Genomic DNA, 21,580 nt, shown 5'->3' with positions numbered 1-21,580 from the left:
GCATATACCCCAAAACCAGAGTCTGCCTCCTTTCTGCTAGAAGATGATGCAAATCACCGAAGCGTTTGCATATGATAAGTTTGCAGGAAGAAAGCCTGGTTTGCTGCAAGACTCTACCCCTTCCCCCATTATCCTCTATGCATAACTTAAGGTATAAAAACTACTTTGAAAAATAAAGTGCGGGCCTTGTTCACCGAAACTTGGTCTCACCATGTCGTTCTTTCTCTTACCTTCTGGCTGAATTCTTCAGCCTCTTTTCTCCACTGAATTTCCTCACTGAGCTATCCTCATTCTATTACTCTTTATATCCTTAATTAACATTTAATTAAGCAGTTGTTTCCTGATCTTCGCCTACGCCGTCTCTCCTTCGAATACCCTGGATCAGCGGGGCTGGCTGCCTGACTACTGACCAAACTTTTTTAAATTGTTGTCATCAGAGAAGGTTGTCTTCAGCCAATATTCTCCAATAAAGACAAGTCTGAGCTGCTTGTAGCAGGTCTTTAGGTTCCAGGAATTAAAGCACATACAATGTCAGCTCTTTAGGGAGCAAGGAAATGAAGTCTTATTGAAACTGGGATTCTATCACTTGCCTCATATGTCTTACATATGATGTTCACCGCTATCAATAAGTTCATCTAAAGCAAGAAATTTATCTGGTCCATTCCAGCTCTGAAACATTTTCAACCATTCCTGGAGGCCTAGAGGTGGTTGCAAAGAAGTAATCCCATGTAGTTGTTGCCCTTGACCATTGGCTGCTCTCAGGTCTCCAAAAGTTGTTGGTGTTCCTGAACATGGTACAAGCCCAGTGGTACTTGTGTATTCTGAGACTTTGCATGGTTGCTTTCCCAAAGAAAAACGGCAGATCTCAGAACCATGGTCCAACTTTCTTTTCATTTTTGTTGTCTTTGTATAGAACCGGGAGGAGAGTTGGTGAATAGGCAGGTCCACAATACTATTAGAGTTTGTGACACTGTTACTATGTATATGTTCATCTTCCCTGCTGCTGTCATCAGACTGATACAAATCATCAGTCTCCTGGTCCATTTCTTCTTCTTCCTCATCCTCCTCATATTGTTCACCAGCATTTTCTTCCTCTTCCTCCTGTTCTTCCTGGTTTCCGGAGGAGTACTCATCTACCAAAATAAACCAGTTGTTGTTTCCTTCCAACTGTCCTTGCTGGGAATAATTTTGGTGTCCAGGTCTAGGTTCTGCTTCAACGACTTCACCATTTCTCACAGTGTGCTCTGCCTCTTGGTGTCTGAGCTGCTGCTGCTGCTGCTGCTGTTCCTCTTCCACCACATGATTCATCTGCTCCTCATCTGCCTGGCTTGAGGAAGTGTTACCTCTCAGAGAGCCTCCAGTTTGTTGTCTTTTGCTGCCCACAGAGAGCAGTTTCTGATTCATTTCCAAAAGCCAGCTTGCTACTTCTTGGACCTTGGCTAGACTATCAGAAGATGCAAAGGTTTTTACATTCCTCTGACCCACTTCTGGCAATTTATTTTAAGGAAGTATTCCAAATATTTGACAGCCTTTTATAAATCTCACTGATGGTTGAGACTCCACTTTAGAGAAGAACCGGTGGTGCTGAGAAAGTAGGGTGCTTCCTGTCCTCCTCGGGACCAAGGGAGCAGCCACAGCAGCTCCAATTCATTACTGAGCAAGAACCGGGGCTGGGATCACCAAGCCGGGCCACCCAGGTCTCTTCCACAGAGGCAGCTGGGGCCCTGCTTCCTCCTCTTCTCCTCTTCCTGGGTCTCTTCAAGCTGGGTCTTCTGCCTGTCCCAGGCCAGTCTCCCCAACAGTCACGTTTGGAAGGCTCCAGATTTTTGTTTTATAGTTTCTTCTGGGTGGAGGCTGTGGTCCCCGCCCCCACACACCTGCCCCAGCACCACAGCCCTTAGGCCTGGGGCAGGGAGGGAGCTCTAAGAACTCCTCCCTGAGCCAAGCCAAGACATCAGGAGTCCGGCAACTGGCCAACAAAGAGGACCCCCAAGGGATCAGATGCACGTCAGGAAGCAACAGTTAGAACTGGACATGGAACAACAGACTGGTTCCAAATAGGAAAAGGAGTACGTCAAGGCTGTATATTGTCACCCTGCTTATTTAACCTGTATGCAGACTACATCATGAGAAACTCTGGACTGGAAGAAACACAAGCTGGAATCAAGATTGCCAGGAGAAATATCAATAACCTCAGATATGCAGATGACACCACCCTTATGGCAGAAAGTGAAGAGGAACTAAAAAGCCTCTTGATGAAAGTGAAAGAGGAGAGTGAAAAAGTTGACTTAAAGCTCAACATTCAGAAAACCAAGATCATGGCATCCGGTCCCATCACTTCATGGGAAATAGATGGGGAAACAGTGGAAACAGTGTCAGACTTTATTTTGGGGGGCTCCAAAATCACTGCAAATGGTGACTGCAGCCATGAAATTAAAAGACGCTTACTCCTTGGAAGGAAAGTTATGATCAACCTAGATAGCATATTCAAAAGCAGAGACATTACTTTGTCAATAAAAGTTTGTCTAGTCAAGGCTATGGTTTTTCCTTTGGTCATGTATGGATGCGAGAGTTGGACTGTGAAGAAGGCTGAGCACCAAAGAATTAATGCTTTTGAACTGTGGTATTGGAGAAGACTCTTGAGAGTCCCTTGCACTGCAAGGAGATCCAACCAGTCCATTCTGAAGGAGATCAGCCCTGGGATTTCTTTGGAAGGAATGATGCTAAAGCTGAAACTCCAGTACTTTGGCCACCTCATGCGAAGAGTTGACTCATTGGAAAAGACTCTGATGCTGGGAGGGATTGGGGGCAGGAGGAGAAGAGGACGACAGAGGATGAGATGGCTGGATGGCATCACTGACTCGATGAATGGGAGTCTGGGTGAACTCCGGTAGTTGGTGATGGACAGGGAGGCCTGGTGTGCTGCGATTCATGGATTCACAAAGAGTCGGACACGACTGAGTGACTGAACTGAACTGAACTGAAGGAGGTGAAAGGAAAAGGCAATGGCACCTCACTCCAGTAGTCTTGCCTGGAAAATCCCATGGATGGAGGAGCCTGGTGGGCTACAGTCCATGGGGTCAGTAAGAGTCGGACACGACTGAGGGATTTCACTTTCACTTTTCACTTTCATGCATTGGAGAAGGAAATGGCAACCCACCCCGGTGTTCTTGCCTGGAGAATCCAAGGGTGGTGGGGCCTGGTCGGCTGCCATTTATGGGGTGAAACAGAATTGGACACGACTGAAGCAACTTAGCAGCAGCACCAGCAGCAAGGAGGTGAAAGACCTATACTCTGAACAGTATAGAAAATTGATGAAAGAATTTGAAGATTCTATAATGAAACAGAAAGACATCCAAAGTTCTTGGAATGGAAGGATTCATATTTTTTTAAATGTTCATACTACCCATATAATCTACTGATTTAATGGAATCCCTATCAAAATATCCATGACATTTTTCACAGAAGTATAACAAATAATCCTAAAATTCAGATGAAACACAAAAGACACAGAATTGCAAAATGAACTTGAGAAAAGGGGAGAAAGTTGGAGTTATAACCCTCCTGGATTGCAGAATATAAAACAAATCTTTAGTAATCAAAATAGCATGGTACTGACACAAAAGCAAATGTATAGATCAATTGAACAGAATACGGAGCCCACAAGTACCCACGCACCAGTGGTCAACTAATCCATTACAAAGTAGGCAAGAATATATAATGGAAAAAGAGTGTCTCTTCCACATGTGGTGTTGAAACAACAACAACAACAACAACAACCTGGACATCGGGGTGAGGGAGACAGTGAGCTGAGCTGCTGTGAGGTGAGGAGTGCTGGCTCCACTTGGTGCTGCCCCCACTCCCAGCTCTCGCATGTATCATTGTGGCTGGGACCCCCTCCATCCAACTTGGGAGTCCCTCACCCCATGCCCCGGGACAAACAAAAGCTCTGGCCCCTCATCAGCGTCCTCTCACCTTGGAGCAGCCGACTTCCCTGCCCCCAGCCAAAGGCTCTGGCTCAGTCACTGGGAAGGTGAGGGAGGGAGAGGAGGGGTGGCCGTGGCTGCTGCTGGCCCAGGTTAGGGCAGAGGTCTTGGCTGCAGCCAGTGCACAGGCGCTGGGTCTCAGTGCTCCTTGGCTCTTTCTCTCTCTGTGGCAGCAACGGTAGCAGTAGCCTCTGGAGCTCAGCTTGCTGTCTCCCTCATCCCGATGTCCAGGTTTTTTTAGCACGACATGTTGAAGAGACACTCTTTTTTCCATTTTATATTCTTGCCTACTTTGTCGTGGATTAGTTGACCACTGGTGCATGGGTACTTCTGGGCTCTGTATTCTGTTCAATTGATCTATACATTTTCTTTTGTGTCAGTACCATGCTATTTTGATTACTAGAGATTTGTTTTATATTCTTCAGTCCAGGAGGGTTATAAATCCAACTTTCTCCCCTTTTCTCAAGTTCATTTTGCAATTCTGTGTCTTTTGTAGTTCCATCTGAATTTTAGGATTCTTTGTTACACTTCTGTGAAAAATGTCATGGATATTTTGATAGGGATTCCATTAAATCAGTAGATTGCTTTGGCTTGTATGAACATTTTAAAAACATGAATCTTTCCATTCCAAGAACATTGGATGTCTTTCCATTTCATTATAGAATCTTCAAATTCCTTCATCAATTTTCTATACTGTTCAGAGTATAGGACTTTCATCTCCTTAGGGAACTCTTTTTGTTGTTTTTGTTGTTGTTGCTTCATTCTTTCTTATGTGATTTTAAGCTGGATTTTAAATTTTATACTTCTAATATTTTATTATTAATGTATAGAAATGCAAGAGATTTCTGTTTATCAATCTTGCATCTTTCAATTCTGCTAAATTAATTTATGAGTTCTAACAATTTTTGAGTGCAGGCTTTAGGGTTCTCTATACAAAGTATTATGTCATCTCCTAATAGTTACAGTTTTGTCTTCCAATTTGGATTCATTTTATTTTTTCTCTTGTCTGACTGCTGTGGCTATTACTTCCAATGCTATTTTAAATAGTGTTTGCAAGAGTTTTACTTTTGTTTCACATTCAAAAAAATCATTAACAGAACCTGGGCAGGTTGATGCAGTCTGGTGGAGGTGGGGCAGTCTGGCCTCTCCTTGCACCACCTGGGAAGGCCCAGTCAGCTGGCCACCATGCCCTTTCCACAGCCCCAGCCTAGGAGCTTGGCTCCACATCCTGACAAGGGGGAGCATCAGTGTGGCCCACTGTTCAAAGCACTCCTGGCTTCCTGGGTCAAGGCAGTGGCAGTGGTGGAGGAGGAGACTGGCCGGGAACAGTCCACACTGCCACTGGAGAGGAGCCTGGTGCAGCCAAAAAATAAATAAATAAATCATTATCAAAAGAAATGGTAATATCTTACAAATATCGTTATACACAATAAACAATTTCAATATTTAATAGAGGATTCATTGACTTAATTTCAATATATGATCATTAAAGGAAGAGGAATAGAAACATTAGGAAAGAGTAACAGTACATATATCACCAAATTAGGCCAATCAACATCCAGATTAACAGCAATCTGGAGTCCCAACTGGGAAAACGTCCCAGTCAATGTGTCTACTCCACAGGTGAAACTTCAAAATTGCAGTTTCAGGGGTTCCCACTTATAATTACAGGTCACAAACTGGTACCATCATCAGTTTTCAGGCAAAGATGCAGCTCTGGTTTTATTTTAATCTTGTTAAAATGCTGTTTGCTGTATCTTGTGAGTCATAGGATTTTATTAAGCCCTGAGTGGTGGACCAGACCTCTAGGGGCTCAAGAACTCCAAGACACACTCCTCTTCTTATTTAAAGTACTCCTTGCCTTGCTGTGCTTACAAGCGGCATGGAATCCGTGCAATGTACAGGCAGGTCAGAAGAAAGGTCTGAGGCCTGCTATCCTGCTTCTGAAATCTAAACAAGACTACCTCCATTTTAATTTCCCTAGCAAATAAAAGTGTTTAGAGTGGGTGTTTTTTTCTTGTTCTTGAATCTAGTGGGAAGTCTTGCATCTTTTCATTGTTGAATATGATGTTGGCTGTGGGTTTGTCATAAATGGCTTTTATGATGTTGAGATGTTTCCTCTCTGCCTGCTTCAATGAGGATTTTTTATCATAAATGGATGTTAAATTTTTTCCAGTGCTTTTACTGTGTGTTTTTAGATGATAATGTGATTTTTATTCTACCTTTTGTTAATGTAGTACATCACACTTGTTGATTTGCTTTTAAAATGTCACACTATTTTTGTAACCCTGGAATCAATCCAATTTGATCAAAGGGTTTGATCCTTTGTATATATTGTTGGATTTGGTTCCCTAGCACTTTCATGAAAATATTTGCATCTGTTTTTATCAGAGATATTGGCTTCTAATTTTCTTTTTCTACAGTATTGTTGGTTTTGTGTCAGGATAATGCCTTGTAGAATTGATTTGGTATATTCCTCCTGTTAAGTTTTTTGTAATAGCTTCAGAAGGATAGGTATTAGTTTTCTGTATATCTGGTAGAAATCCACTGTAAAGCCACCTGGTCCTAGACTTGTGTTTGCTAGAAGTTTATATAAAAATAAATTGATTTTAAAATGTAGATATATATAAAATAAATTTCATATGGACTGTTCCCAGGGGATCAGTTGGTAAAGAACCCACCTGCCAATGCAGGAGATGAAAGAGACATGGGTTCAATCCTTGGGTTGAGAAAAATTTCCCGGAGCAGAAAATGGAAACCTGCTCTAGTATTCTTGCCTGGAAAATTCCATGGACAAAGGAACCTGGTGGGCTACAGTCCATGGGGTCGCAAAAAGTCACACAGGACTGAGTGCACACTCACACACAGACCTATATATGAAAGGTAAGGCTATAATGTTTAGGAGAAAATATGAAATATCATGATGTGAAGTAAGCAAAGATTTCTTTAACAGCAAAAACTATTGCTGGCAGTAAGTTTCAAAACTTGGCAAATTGACTAAATTAAGATTAATAATTTTTTCCATCATATGCTACATAAAATGAGTGGAAGAGTAAGCCATAGGCAGCAAGAAGATACTTTCTATTCTAGTAATGAAAAAGGATTGGATCTAGACTGCATAGAGAGCTCCTACAAATCTGTAAGAAAAAAATGAAATTCCTACAATAAAGATGTGCAAAATACTTGAATATGCACTTCATAAAAGAAGATATTCAAATTCCCAATAAACAAAATAGACAGATGATCAAATACAATATTCATCGGAAAATACAATTAAAATTATTTAAATAACATTGTGTTTATAGATCTTGTTGCTGGACATATTTATTTAGGTCATCAATAAAATTTTTTAAACTACAGTCAATTGAAGCAATTGTTTTCTCTGTGTGGTTGTGCCACAGTTATTATAAAGATTTTTTGTTTGTTTTATTTGTAAAGATGTCATTATAGTTAAGTGACATAGCAGATCTGTCAGGGTGTGACTAAGATGATGGAGAAGTGAGAAGAGATTACTGTGTAGTAGATATATATTATATGCAGTTAAGATTATTTGCCACATTTAATTTTTAAGGATTGCTCTTTACATTATATTTTTAATTATGTAAAAATTTTGTATTCTTGCAAAATAAAATTGATGTAACATAGTACATTCCAAAATCTCATTTCTACCCCTCTATATTGCACACTATTGTCTCTCTCCCACAGATAAATACTTGTATTAGCTTTTTGTTTACTCTTTAATTGTTACATATTGAAAACATGAACTGATATTTATATCCCCTGTATTTACAGAAGGCAGCATAAAACTAAACTCTAATCTCACTTTTTTTCCCTTAACAATATACCCCAGAGATAGTTTCAGCAAAAAACACAGATGTTTTCCTCACTTCTTTTGCATTTATTTGGTAGTCCATTATGTGGATGTTCCTTATTTACTTCTACATTCCCCTTGTATTTCATAACAATAGACAACCATATTTGTGAAAGTACTTTCAAATTTTTATGTATATTTTTTGGATATCTTTTAGAAATGGAATTAGTAGCTCAAATATTTAACATGGGTTTCTACTTCATCATAATAAAGTAGCAAGAGTGAGTTTCCCTCCCACCTTGAATGGGAGTGTTCAGTTCAGTTCAGTTAAGTCGCTCAGCCATGTCCGACTCTTTGTGACCCCGTGAATTGCAGCACGCCAGGCCTCCCTGTCCATCACCAACTCCCGGAGTTCACTCAGACTCACGTACGTCGAGTCAGTGATGCCATCCAGCCATCTCATCCTCTGTCGTCGCCTTCTCCTCCTGCCCCCAATCCCTCCCAGCATCAGAGTCTTTTCCAACGAGTCAACTCTTCACATGAGGTGGCCAAAGTACTGAAGTTTCAGCTTCAGCATCATTCCTTCCAAAGAAATCCCAGGGTTGATCTCCTTCAGAATGGACTGGTTGGATCTCCTTGCAGTGCAAGGGACTCTCAAGAGTCTTCTCCAACACCACAGTTCAAAAGCATCAATTCTTCAGCACTCAGCCTTCTTCACAGTCCAACTCTCACATCCATACATGACCACTGGAAAAACCATAGACTTGACTAGACCGACCTTTGTTGGCAAAGTAATGTCTCTGCTTTTGAATATGCTATCTAGGTTGGTCATAACTTTCCTTCCAAGGAGTAAGCGTCTTTTAATTTCATGGCTGCAGTCACCATCTGCAATGATTTTGGAGCCCCCCCAAATAAAGTCTGACACTGTTTCCACTGTTTCCCCATCTATTTCCCATGAACTGATGGGACTGGATGCCATGATCTTCATTTCTAAATATTGAGCTTTAAGCCAACTTTTTCACTCTCCACTTTCACTTTCATCAAGAGGGTTTTTAGTTCCCCTTCACCTTCAGCTATAAGGGTGATGTCATCTGCATATCTGAGGTTACTGATATTTCTCCCAGCAATCTTGATTCCAGCTTGTGCTTCTTCCAGCCCAGCATTTCTCATGATATACTCTGCATATAAGTTAAATAAGCAGGGTGACAATATACAGCCTTGACGTACTCCTTTTCCTATTTGGAACCAGTCTGTTGTTCCATGTCCAGTTCTAACTGTTGCTTCCTGATCTGCATATAGGTTTCTCAAGAATGTGAGTGTTGCTGCTGCTGCTAAGTCACTTCAGTCGTTTCCAACTCTGTGCAACCCCATAGACGGCAGCCCACCAGGCCCCACCATCCCTGGGATTCTCCAGGCAAGAACACTGGAGTGGGTTGCCATTTCCTCCTCCAATGCATGCAAGTGAAAAGTGAAAGTGAATTCACCCAGTCGTATCCAACTCTTAGCGACCCCGTGGACTGCAGGCTACCAGGCTCCTCCATCCATGGGATTTTCCAGGCAAGAGGACTGGAGTGAGTTGCCATTGCCTTCTCCAAATGTGAGTGTTAGTCACCCAGTTATGTCTGACTCTTGCAACCCCATGGACTGTAGCCCACCAGGCTTCTCTGTCCATGGAATTCCCCAGGAAAGAATACTGGAGAGGATAGCCATTCCATTCCCCAGAGGAGATTGAACCCTCCCACTTTAAACAACTTAAAAAAATAGACAAGGGAGTGGCATCACCTAGATGGCAGCATAGGTTGTTTCTGACTTTGTTCTCCTTCACAAGAAGAACTAACACACTTTCTAGAAAAAGACACCAATAAATGAATCCTAGAATATGAACATGAGGCTAAAGGACCACAAAGACTGAGACAGACTACATTAGAAGGGCTAAGAGAAGCAGTTACAAAGTGACTACTTTCCCCATCCACTAGGTGAGCAGAGACAACATGGAGAGTTCTCCCCTAAATCACAGATTACTCAAAGGAGAAAAGAGAACATGAATGGGACAACAAGAATCCCCCCATCATTGTGGGTTGCTCTGGGGGAGTCATTACTCTGACCTTGTGAGGATTGCAAGTGAACAATGATAATAAAAAAAAGAAAATTTACAGGCAGATATTACTCATGAGCATAGATGCAAAAATCCTCAATAAAATATTACAAGACAAATCCAATAATACATTCAAAGGATCATACACCATAATCAAGAGGGATTTATTCCAGGGATGCAAAGATTTTTCAGTATTTGCAAACCAATCAATTTGATATACCACATCAACAAATTGAAGAATAAAAATCATATGAACATCTCAATAGATGAAGAAAAAGCTTCTGACAAAATTCAACACAGATTTATGATAAAAAAAAAATAGACCCTCCTGAAAGTGGGCATAGAGGGCAAATACCTAAACATAATAATAATTACCTACAGCTAACATCATGCTCAAGGGTGAAAAGCTAAAAGCATTTACTCTAAAATTAGGAACAAGACAAGAATATCCAATCTCACCACTTTTATTCAACATAATGTTGGAAGTCCTAACCTCAACAATCAGAGAAGAAAAAGAAATAAAATAATCTAAATTGGAAAAGAAGAAGGGTAACTGTCACTGTTCATGGATGTCATAATATTATACATGGAAAACCATAAAGATCCTACCAGAAAACTGCTAGAACTCATCAACGAATGGGGCAAAGCTACAGGATACAAAAAATAGAGAAATCTTTTGTATTTCTATACACTACCAATGAAAAATGAGAAAGAAAAATTTAAAAAACAATTCCATTTTACATAGCCTCAAAAAGAATAAAATAACTAGAAATAAACCTACCTTAGGAGACAGAAAAAACCTGTACTCTGAAAGTTATAAGATGCTGATTAAAAAAAATAAAATATGACACAAAAATTGGAGAGAGGTACCATATTCTTGGGCTTCCATGGTGGCTCAGTGGTAAAGAATTCACCTTCAACGAGGAAACCACAGGTGACATGGGTTCGATCCTTGGGTCTGAAAAATCCCTTGGAAGAGGGTATGACAACCTGCTCCAGTATACTTACCTGGAAAACCCTGATAAACAGAGGAGCCTGGCAGGCTACAGTCCACTGGGTCATAAAGAGTCAGACACGACTGAAGTGAGTTAGCACGCAAGCATATTCTTGATAGAAGAACCAATATTGTCCAAATGAGTATACCACAGAAAACAATCTACAGAGTCAATATAATCCCTACCAAATTACCAAAGGCATTTTTTCACATAACTGGAACAAAAAAGGAATGTCCAAACTACAAGACAGTTGCACTAATTTCACATGCTGGTAAGGTTATGCTCAACATCCTTCAAGCTGGCTTCAGCAATATATGAACCAAGAACTTCCAGATGTACAAGCTCGGTTTAGAAAAGGCAGAGGAAACAAAGAGCAAATATCTAACATTTAATGGATCATAGAGAAAGCAATGGAACTTCAGGAAAAAAATCTACATATGTTTCATTAACTATGCTAAAGCCTTAGACTGTGTGGATCACAACAAATTGTGGAAAATTCTCAAATAGATGGGAATACCAGACCACCTTACTTGTTTCTTGAGAATGTTGGATGTGGGTCAAGAAGCAACAGTTAGAATTGGACACGGAACAACTGACTGGTTCAAAATTAGGAAAGGAGTATGACAAGGCTGTATGTTACCATCCTTTTTTAACTTATATGCAGAACATATCATGTGAAATGCTGGGCTGAACGAATCACAAGCTGGAATCAAGATTGCCAGGAGAAATATCAAAAACCTCAGAAATACCAACAACCTAGGAGTTGGAAAATTCAATCTCCATGACTTCATGATGATACCACTCTAATAACAAATGGTGAGGAGAAACTAAGGAACCTCTTGATGAGGGTGAAAAAGGAGAATATAAAAATTAACATTAAAACTCAACATTACAAAAACTAAGATCATGACATTCAGTCCCATCACTTCAGGACAAATAAAAGGGGAAAAAGTGGAAGCAGTGATAGATTTTATTTTCTTGGACTCCAAAGTCACTGCAGATGGTGATTGCAACTTTGAAATGAAAAAATGCTTACTCCTTCTAAGAAAAGCTATGACAAACCTAGACAGTAAATTAAAAAGCAGAGAAATAACTTTGCAATCAAAGATCCATACAGTCAAAGCTATGGTTTTTCCAGTAGTCATGTATAGATGTGAGTTGGACCATAAAAAAGGCTGAACACCAAAGAATTTATACCTTGAATTGTGGTGCTGGAAAAGACCCCTGAGAGTCTCTTGGACAGCAAAGACATCAAGCCAGTAAATTCTAAAGGAAATCATCCCTGAATAGTCATTGGAAGGACTGATGAGGAAGCTAAAGCTCCAATAATTTGGCCACTTGATGTGAAGAGCCAATTCATTAGAAAAGACCCTAATTATGGGAAAGATCAAAGGCAAAAGGAGAAAGGAGTGGCAGAGGATGAGGTGACTAGATAGCAACATTGACTCAATGAACACAAAATTGAGCAAACTCTGGCAGATAGTGAAGGACAGTGGAGCTTGTTGCATTGCAGCCCATGAAGTCATAACGAATTGGACATGATTTAGTGACGGAACAAAAAAAGAACCAAAAATCTTTAAAGTATAAGCATGTATGGAAACACAAGAGATCTTGAATAGTCAAATAAATATTGAGAAAGAAAAATGGAGCTAGAGAAATCAGGCTCCCTGACTTCAGACTATACTACAAAGCTAGCAACATCAAAGTAGTATGGTACAGGCAAAAAAAAAAAGAAATATAGATCAATGGAAAGTGATCACAAATACAGAGATAAACACATGCACCTATGGCCAAGTAATGTCTGACAAAGGATGCAAGACTCTACTATGGAGTACAGATGGTCTCTTCAACATGTTGTGCTGGGAAAACTGGACAGCTACGTTTAAAAAGTTAAATTAGCACATTTAAAAAAACCATTCATAAGAATAAAATCAAAGTGGATTAAAGACCTAAATATAAGACTGAATACTATAAAACTTTCAGGGAAAAACTTAGGTAGAACACACACGGACACAAGTCACAACAATATCTTTTGCAGTCTGTCTCCTAGAGTGCAGAAAATAAAAACAAAAATAAATAAGTAGGAGCTACTTAACTCAAAAGCTTTTGCACAGCAAGGGAAACCATGAAGAAAATGAAAAGATGATCCACAGAATGGGAGAAAATATTTGCAAATGACGACTGACAAGAGATAATTCTTCAAAATTTACAAACTATACGTGTGATTAATATGTAAAAAAATAAAAATAAATGGGCAAATGATCTAAATAGACATTTATTCACAGAAGACATACAGATGCAAAACACACACACACACAAGAAATGTGCTCAGTTCAGGTTAGTTCAGTCGCTCAGTCATATATGACTCTTTGCAACCCCATAGACTTCATCATGCCAGGCTTCCTTGTCCCTCACCAACTCCCAGAGCTTGCTCAAACTCATGTCCATCGAGTCAGTCATGCCATACAACTATCTCATCCTCTGTCATCCCCTTCTCCTCCCAATTTCAATCTTTCCCAGCATCAGGGTCTTTTCAAATGAGTCAGTTCTTCCCATCAGGTGGCCAAAGTATTGGAGCTTCACCTTCAGCAACAGTTCTTCCAATGAATATTCAGCAATGATTTCCTTTAGGATGAACTGGTTGGATTCCCTTGCACTCCAAGGGACTCTCAAGAGTCTTCCCCAACACCACAGTTAAAAAGCATCAATTCTTTGGTGCTCAGCTTTCTTTATGGTCCAACTCTCACATCCATACATGATGAGTGCAAAAACCATAGCTTTGACTAGACAGATCTTCATTGGCAAAGTAATGTCTCTGCTTTTTAACATGCTCTCTATATTGGTCATAGCTTTTCTTGCAAGGTGCAAGTGTCTTTTAATTTCATGACTACAAGGTGACAGAGTAGAAGGACATGTGCTCATCTTCTCCCGTGAGAACTCCAAAATTACAACTGGCTGCTGAAAAACATTAATAGTAGAATGTTCAGTTCAGTTCAGTTCAGTCACTCAGTCGTGTCCAACACTTTGCGACACCATGAATTGCAGCACGCCAGGCCTCCCTGTCCATTGCCAACTTCTGGAGTTCACGCAAACTCACATCCATCGAGTCAGAGATGCCATCCAGCCACCTCATCCTCTGTCGTCCTCTTCTCCTCCTGCCCCCAAACCCTCCAGGATCAGAGTCTTTTCCAATGAATCAACTCTTCGCATGTGGTGGCCAAAGTACTGGAGTTTCAGCTTTAGCATCATTCCTTCCAAAGAACACCCAGGACTGATCTCCTTTAGGATGGACTGGTTGGATCTCCTTGCAGTCCAAGGGACTCTCAAGAGTCTTCTCCAACACCACAGTTCAAAAACATCAATTCTTCAGTGCTCAGCTTTCATCACAGTCCAACTCTCACATCCACACATGACCACTGGAAAAACCATAGCCTTGACTAGATGGACCTTTGTAATGTCTCTGTTTTAAATATGCTATCTAGATTGGTCATAACTTTCCTTCCAAGGAGTAAGCGTCTTTTAATTTCATGGCTGCAATCACCATCTGCTGTGATTTTGGAGCCCCCCAAAATAAAGTCTGACACTGTTTCCACTGTTTCCCCATCCATTTCCCATGAAGTGATGGGACAAGATGCTATGATCTTCGTTTTCTGAATGTTGAGTTTTAAGCCAACTTTTTCAGTCTCCTCTTTCACTTTCATCAAGAGGCTTTTTAGTTCCTCTTCACTTTCTGCCATAAGGGTGGTGTGATCTGCATATCTGAAGCTATTGAGATTTCTCCTGGCAATCTTGATTCCAGCTTGTGCTTCTTCCAGCCCAGTGTTTCTCATGATGTACTCTGCATATAAGTTAAATAAGCAGGGTGACAATACCTTGACATACTCCTAACCCTAACCCTAGCCTTGACATACTCCTTTTCCTATTTGGAACCAGACGGTTGTTCCATGTCCAGTTCTAACTGTTGCTTTCTGACCTGCATATAGGTTTCTCAAGAGGCATGTCAGGTGGTCTGGTATTCCCATCTCTTGAAGAATTTTCCACACTTTATTGTGATCCACAAACTTAAAGGCTTTGGCATAGTCAATAAAGCAGAAAGAGATGGTTTCTTGGAACTCTCTTGCTTTTTCCATGATCCAGCAGATGTTGGAAATTTGATCTCTGGTTCCTCTGCCTTTTCTAAAATCAGCTTGAACATCTGGAAGTTCATGGTTCATGTATTGCTGAAGCCTGGCTTGGAGAATTTTGAGCATTACTTTACTAGTGTGTGAGATCGGTGCAATTTTGCAGTAGTTTGAACATTCTTTGTCATTGCCTTTCTTTGGGATTGGAATGAAAACTGACCTTTTCCAGTCCTGTGACCACTGCTGAGTTTTCCACATTTGCTGACATATTGAGTGCAGCAGTTTCACAGCATCATCTTTCAGGATTTGGAATAGCTCAACTGGAATTCCATCACCTCCAATAGCTTTGTTCGTAATGATGCTTTCTAAGGCCCACTTGACTTCACATTCCAGAATGTCTGGCTCTAGGTCAGTGATCACACCATCGTGATTATCTGGGTCGTGAAGATCTTTTTTGTACAGTTCTTCTGTGTATTCTTGCCATCTCTTCTTAATATCTTCTGCTTCTTTTAGGTCCATACCATTTCTGTCCTTCATCGAGCCCATCTTTGCATGAAATATTCCCTTGGTATCTCTAATTTTCTTGAAGAGATCTCTAGTCTTTCCCATTCTGTTGTTTTCCTCTATTTCTTTGCATTGATCGCTGAGGAAGGCTTTCTTATCTCTCCTTGATATTCTTTGGAACTCTGCATTCAGATGCTTATATCTTTCCTTTTCTCCTTTGCTTTTTCCTTTCTTCTTTTCACAGCTCTTTGTAAGCCCTCCCCAGACAGTCATTTTGCTTTTTTGCATTTGTTTTCCATAGGGATGGTCTTGATCCCTGTCTCCTGTACAATGTCATGAACCTCCGTCCATAATTCATCAAGCACTCTATCAGATCTAGTCCCTTAAATCTATTTCTCACTTCCATTGTATAATCATAAGGGACTTGATTTAGGTCATACCTGAATGATCTAGTGGTTTTTCCCTACTTTCTTCAATTTAAATCTCAATTTGGCAATAAGGAGTTCATGGTCTGAGCCACAGTCAGCTCCCAGTCCTGTTTTTGCTGACTGTAGATCCCACCAGAAAAGATCCCCCAAGCCCAACAGCAACGAAGAAGCTCCAGCAAGGGTAGGAGGGGCAAAATTTCATTTAGAATAAAACTCCATACCTGGCAGAGACACTCAGAGGGCTCAGACAAAACCTTTTGCACACCAGGAGACCCCACAGAGACTGAGCCAGGTCTGCCTTTGGGTGTTTGAGTGTCTCCTGTGGAGGTATGGGTCAGCAGTGGCCTGCTGCAGGGGCAGGGGCTCTGGTTGCAGCAGACCTCAGTATGGCAAAAGCTCTATTGGGAGGGGTCACCATTAACCCCACCACAGAACCACCAGAACTTACACAGGACTGGGGAAACAGACTCTTGGATGTCACAAACAAAACCTTGTGCCCACCAGGACCCAGGAGAAAGGAGCAGTGACCTCACAAGAGACTGACTCAGACTTTCCTGTGAGTGTCCGTGAATCTCTGGCAGAGGCATGGGTTGGTGGTGGCCTGCTGCAGGGTTGGGGGCACTTAGTGTGGCAGTAGGTGCAAAGGACCTTTTGAAGGAGGTTGCCATTATCTTCATTGCCTCCACCATACTTTGGCCTCAGATAAAACAACAGGAAGGGAACACAATCTTGCCCATCAACAGAAAATTGGCTTACTGAGCATGGCTCTACCCATCAGAACAAGTCCCAGTTTCCCCCACAGTCAATCTCTCCCATCAGGAAGTTTCCATAAACCTCTCATCCTTATCCGTCAGAGGGAAGACAAAATGAAAACCACAATCACAGAAAACTAATCAAACTGATCACATGGACCACAGCCTTATCTAACTCAATGAAACTATGAGCATGCTGTGTAAGGCCACCCAAGATGGACAGGTCATGGTAGAGAATTATGACAAAACATGGTCCACTGGAGAAGAGAATGGCAAACTGCTTCAGTATTCTTGCCTTGAGAACCCCATGAAAAGTGCTCATATGACTACTGGAGAAATGAAAATCAAAATTACACTGAGATATAGTCTCACTCCAGTCAGATAGCCATCATCAAAATGTCTACAAACAATAAATGCTGAGAAAGGATGTGGGGATAAGGGAACCGTCCTATACTGTTGGTGGAAATGAAAATCATTGCAGTCACTATGGAAAACAGTATGGAGCTTCCTTAAGAAAGCTAAAAATAGTCTATCATGTCATCCAGCAATCCCACTCCTGGGCATATATCTGGATAAAACCATGGTTCAAGAGGATACATGCACCCAAATGTTCATTGCAGCACTATTTACATTAGTCAAGACATGGAAGCAAACTAAATGCCCATCGACAGACAAATAGTTAAAGTATATGTGGTACTTGTATAAAATGGATTATTATTCAAGCCATGAAAAATAATGAAATAATGCCATTTGCAGCCACATAGGTGGACCTAGTGACTATCATACTAAGTGAAATATCAGATTAAAAAATACAAATATTATATGATATTTCTTATCATGTAAGCAATATCACATAAGACTCTGATTTATCAGAATGTAAAAATATATGATACAAATGAACTTAGTTACAAAACAGAAACAGACTCAAAGACTTTTGAATGAAATTATGGTTGCACACATCCTAAGTTGCTTCAGGCGTGTCAAACTCCTTGGGACCCACCCTATGGATTATAACCCACTCAGGCTCCTCTGCCCATGGGATTCTCCAGGCAAGAACACTGGAGTGGGTTACCATGCCCCCCTCCAGGGAACATTCTTAACCCAGGGATTGAACCTGTGTCTCTTATATCCCATGCACTGGCAGATGGGTTCTTTACCACTAGTGCCATCTGGGAAGCCCTGAAATTATGGTCACCAAAGTTTAACTGTCATGGAGAGGGGTACAATGAGAGTTTTGCATTGACATGTATACACTTCCATATTTAAAATATAAACAAAAAAGACCTACTGTCTAGCATAGGGATCTCTGCTCAGTATTCTGTAATAGCCTAAATGAGAACAGAATCTGAAAAAGAAAAAATGCAAGTATACGCAAAACTGAAACACTTTTTCTCTAAAGCAGAAACTAACACAATATTGTTAATCAACTATCCTCCAATATAAAATACTTTTCTCAGAATAGCAACATTACAAATGATAACACAGAAATACAAAGTATCATAAAAGACTACTATGAACAGTTATATACCAATGAAGTGGGATACCTAGGAGAAATGGAATAATTTTTAGAAACATGCAAGACTGAATCAGGAAGAAATAGAAAATCTGAATAAACCAATTACTGGCAATGAGATTATACCAGTAATCAAACATTTTCTAATGAAGTAAAACTGAAGACCAGATAGCTTTACTGGTAAATTGTACCAAACATTTAAACAAGAATTATACCATGAGTGCATGCATGCTGAGATACATCAGTCATGTCTCACTCTTTGCAACGCTATGGACTGTAGCACACCAGTCTCCTCTGTCCTCGGAGTTCTCCAGGCAAGTATCCTGGAGTGGGTTGCCATGCCCTTCTCCAGGGAACCTTCCCAACCCAGAGACTGAACCCTCATCTCTTATGTCTCCTGCATTAGCAGGTGGTTCTTTACCACTAGCGTCACCTGGGAAGCCCCAAGAATTATACCAATCCTTCTCAAATTCTTCTTAAAGATAGAAAAGGAGGAGACATTCTCAAACTCATTTTAAGAGTTTTATTACCATTATTATTATTATTTTGATGCCAAGACTTAATAAGGGAACCCTTAGTAAAGAAAATTACAGGACAATATTCTTGATTAATATAGATATAAAAATTGTCAACAAATTACTAGAAAACCAAATATCAGATTGGAAAATAATAAAAATGATCTCCATATGTTGATGACAAGGGTTTAAAGTCTTGAAGACTGAAGAGAAAACTTCTAGACATAATCAATGAATTCCCTAATATTTCTGGATGTGAAATTAAGTTACAAAAATCAATGACATTTCAATACACTAGTGACAAATTTTCTGCCTATGATCACACCCACAGTAGTAAGCTAGTCAAACAGAAGGAACAATGCAGGCAGCATAGAGGCAACCTGAGAACATACAGCCCTGGTGAAAGGTGGGCAGTGAGCTGTTGTGCCTCATAGAACATTTACTGCATAAGATTATTTCTCAAGAATTGGGAAATGTAACCAGTGTAGCAAATAAATATAAATAAAAACAGCAAATTAAGCAAAATGTGGCAACAGAGGAATAGCTCCCAAGTGAAGGACCAAGATTAAATCCTAGAAGAATTAAGTGAAGTGGAGATAAGCAAACTGCCTGATAGAGTCCTAGGTAATGTACATATAGAAACTGAAATGACTTGGGAGAAGAATGGATTAACAGAGTGAAAAGTTAGAAGTTTTTAACATAGAGTTAGAACATATAAAAAAGCAGCAATAAAAAATAAAATAAATGAAATAAATACACAAGGAGTCAACAATATATTTGATGAAACAGGGGAACCTATCACTAACTTGGAAAATAATGTAGTAGAAAACACTCTGTGTGTGATAGAGAAATAGAATATATGAACAGAGAAATCAAAAGCACAGAAATCAAAGCTGTAATCAAAAATCAGCATCCATATCAAACTACCAATGATATTGTTCACAGAACAAGAACAAATAATTTCACAATTTGTATGGAAACACAAAAGACACTGAATAGCTAAAGCAGTCATGAGAAAGAAGAATGGAAATGGAGGAATCAGTCTTACAGACTTCAGATTATACTACAAAGCTACAGTCATCAAGACAGTATGGTACTGGTACAAAGACAGAAATATACATCAATAGAACAAAATAGAAAGTCCAGAGATAAATCCACACACCTATGGACACCTTATCTTTGCGAAAAGAGGCAAAAAATACAATGGAGAAAAGACAGTCTTCAACAAGTGGTGTTGGGAAAACTGGTCAACCAATTGTATAAGAATGAAACTAAAACATTTTCTAATGCCATACACAAAAATAAACTCAAAATGGATTAAAGATCTAAAGGTAAGACCAGAGAAGACCAGAGACTATAAAACTCTTAGAGGACAATATAGGCAGAACACTCTCCGACATAAATCACAGCAAGACCCTCTATGACACATCTCCAAGAATAATAGAAATAAGAACAAAAATAGACAAATGGGATCTAATTAAACTTAAAAACTTTTGCACAACGAAGGAAACTATAAGTAAAGTGAAAAGACTGCCCTAAGAATGGGAGAAAATAATAGCAAATCAAACAGCTGGAAGGAGTTAATCTCCAAAATATGGAATCAGCTCATGAAGCTCAATACCAGAAAAATGAACAACCCAATCAAAAAGTGGGTGAAAGACCTAAACAGACATTTCTCCAAAAAATACATATGGATTGCTGATAAACACATGGAAAGATTCTCAGCTTCACTCATTAGAAAAATGTAAATCAAAACCACAGTGAGGTATCATCTCACATCAGTCAAAATGGCCATCATTAAAAGTTCACAAACAATAAATGCTGGAGAGGTTGTGGAAAAAAAGGAACCCTGTTACACTGTTGATGGGAATGCATACTGGCACAGCCACTCTGGAAAACAGTGTGAAAATTCCTTAAAAATCTAGGAATAGAACTATCATATCACCCAGCAATCCAGTGCTGGGCATACATCACAAAGAAACCAGATTTGAAAGAGAAACATGTACCCCAGTGTTCATTGCAGCACTATTTACAATAGCTAAGATATGGAAGCAACCTAAATGGCCATCAGCAGATGAATGGATAAGGAAGTTGTGATATATACATACAATGGGATATTATTCAGCATTTGAGTCAGGTCTAATGAGGTGGATGAACCTGGAGGCTATTATACAGAGTGAAGTAAGTCAGAAAAAGAAAGGTAAATACTGTATGTTAACCCATTTATGTGGAATTTATAAAAATGGTACCAATGATCCTACATGCAGGGCAGCAAAGGAGACATAGATGTAAAGAAACTTTTGGACTTAGTGGGAGAGGGCAAGGGTGGGATGATTTGAGAGAATAGCACTGAAACATGTATGTTATCCTATGTAAAATAGATGACCAGTGCAAGTTCGATGCATGAGGCAGGGCACCCAAAGCCAGTGCTCTGGGACAACCCAGAGAGATAGAGTGGGGAGGGAGGTGGGAGAGAGGTTCAGGACAAGGGGGAACACATGTTGGCCAATTCATGTTGATGTACAGCAAAAACCATCACAGTATTGTAAAGTATCATCCAATCAAAATAAATAAATTGAAATAACTAAATAAAATGAGGCATTAAGAGAGACAAGATGGTGGAGGATTTGGTGAACATCTCTCTCCATGCGTGGATCAACAATACATCCTCAGATGCAGAGGCTTTCACAGAGCACCAACTGATTGCTGGCAGGAGCCTCTGATCACCAGAAAACTCTATATCATTTCAGTTCAGTTCAGTCACTCAGTCGTGTCTAACTCTGCTATCCCATGAATCACAGCACGCCAGGCCTCCCTGTCCATCACCAACTCATAGAGTGTATGCAACCCATGTTCATTG

The 21,580-nt window shown here is 40.1% G+C and overlaps 1 pseudogene; it reads right to left on the bottom strand.

Annotated features, from left to right (window-relative positions):
- Positions 1–600: 600 nt before the first annotated feature.
- LOC102265589 (F-box/WD repeat-containing protein 7 pseudogene) lies at positions 601–1,404 on the bottom strand (annotated as a pseudogene).
- Between the last annotated feature and the right edge of the window lie 20,176 nt (positions 1,405–21,580).

This window comes from Bos mutus, chromosome X, assembly GCF_027580195.1.
Source record: "Bos mutus isolate GX-2022 chromosome X, NWIPB_WYAK_1.1, whole genome shotgun sequence".
Taxonomy (NCBI): domain Eukaryota; kingdom Metazoa; phylum Chordata; class Mammalia; order Artiodactyla; family Bovidae; genus Bos; species Bos mutus.
This window is presented reverse-complemented; position numbering and strand designations above follow the sequence as displayed.